Genomic DNA, 1,748 nt, shown 5'->3' on the forward strand with positions numbered 1-1,748 from the left:
CATATAAGTGCCTGGTTTTTGCACATAAGCCTCAACTCCTCTAATTCAGATTTTTTATTCGAAGATAGACCTGCATCATGAATTTGTTGCTGAATTTGGAGTTGTTGCTGAAAACCAGGAGGGTTGAACAGCTTATTTCTAAACTGCTGGAATGATTGTTGCATCGCATTCTGATTATTGTTCCAGCTGAAGTTAGGATGATTCCAGTTGTCAGGATGATAAGTGTCTGGAACTGGTTGCTGTGACCTCTGAAAGTTGCTCACAAACTGAGCTGAATCACTAGATATAGCGCATTGTTCCGTCACATTCGGACCTGCACACAGCTCACAAACACTAATTATCTGCTTAACACCATAGTTAGCCAGAGAATCGATCTTCATAGACAACGCCTTTAGTTGAGCAGTGATAGCCGTAGCTGTATCCACTTCAAGAACTCCTGCTACCTTGCCCAGTGGAAATCTCTGGGTTGGATACTAATATTCATTAGCAGCCATCAGTTCAATTAGATCATAAGCTTCCTCATAGCTCTTTGCCCATAATGCTCCGCCTGATGCTGCATCGAGCATGGGTCTGAAATGTGCTCCCAACCCATTGTAAAAACAAGTGATGATCATCCAATCAGGAATTCCATGATGAGGACACTTCCTAAGCATCTCCTTGTAGCGCTCCCAAGCTTCACTTACCGATTCTCCCGTTTGCTGCGCAAATTGAGTAATAGCGTTTCTGATTGCAGCTGTCTTCGCCAAAGGGAAGAATTTAGTGAGAAACTTTTGAGCAAGATCTTCCCAAGTAGTAATCGAACCAGCTGGTAGAGAGTGTAACCAGCTCTTAGCCTTGTCCCTCAGAGAGAATGGGAAAAGTCTCAGCTTAATAGCATCTTCAGAAACACCATTGAACCTGAAGGTGTCGCAGATCTCTATGAAATCCCTAATGTGTGTATTGGGATCTTCCGTTGGAGAACCCCCAAATTGGACTGAAGTCTGTACCCATTGAATTATGCCAGGCTTGATCTCAAAGGTATTAGCTGTGATAGCTGGCCAGACAATGCTAGATTGAATGTCATTAATCTTGGGTTGAGAAAAATCCATCAAGGCTCTCGATTGTGCTGCCAGATCTCCCATTGTAATGAGTACCTGAAACACAAACAAATAAACCGTGAAAGTAAAAGAATCCGAGTCAGTGAACTTTAACGACCACTGATGACAAGCACATAAACTAAAAATTAACACCGAGTTCCCGGCAGCGGCGCCAAAAACTTGTTAGGTCGAAATCACGCGCTAATATTCACGCAAGTATACGCGTTCGCAAATAGTATAAGATATAAATCAGATTCGTTCCCACAGAGACTGGTTTAGGTTAAGTTCAATTTATGCACCTATGCAACAATGTATGGTTATCGCTCAATGCTAAGACAAATAACAAATTGGGTTTTTATTAAAATAAGAGATTATACTAAATAACATTAACTAAGAGAATTGAGGTTGAATTAATATATATGACAAACAAGGGATTCTAACTTCATTAAATACTTCATTCAAAGTCATTGTTCTTAACCTTAGCATGTGATGGTGATGACACTAATCAGATAACACGAAACTGATAAACGCCAACTTTCATTGCACGAGTACCATTCTACCAAAGATCCACAAAAGAGATAGAAGCTGAATATGCACCAATTATATTGAGACCCTATATCTCTATAGAATTTGACAACATAATGGTTTAAGGACAAGTTATCTATCTTGATT

General features: G+C 40.1%; 1 non-coding gene across 1 annotated transcript; it reads left to right on the forward strand.

The window, feature by feature from the left end:
* Window positions 1-624: 624 nt before the first annotated feature.
* On the forward strand, window positions 625-731 carry LOC141676050 (small nucleolar RNA R71). The gene has a single exon (XR_012556661.1). It is a non-coding gene; the product is annotated as a small nucleolar RNA R71 (small nucleolar RNA).
* The last annotated feature ends 1,017 nt before the right edge of the window (window positions 732-1,748 follow it).

This window comes from Apium graveolens, chromosome 7 (genome assembly GCF_009905375.1).
Source record: "Apium graveolens cultivar Ventura chromosome 7, ASM990537v1, whole genome shotgun sequence".
NCBI classification, from domain to species: domain Eukaryota; kingdom Viridiplantae; phylum Streptophyta; class Magnoliopsida; order Apiales; family Apiaceae; genus Apium; species Apium graveolens.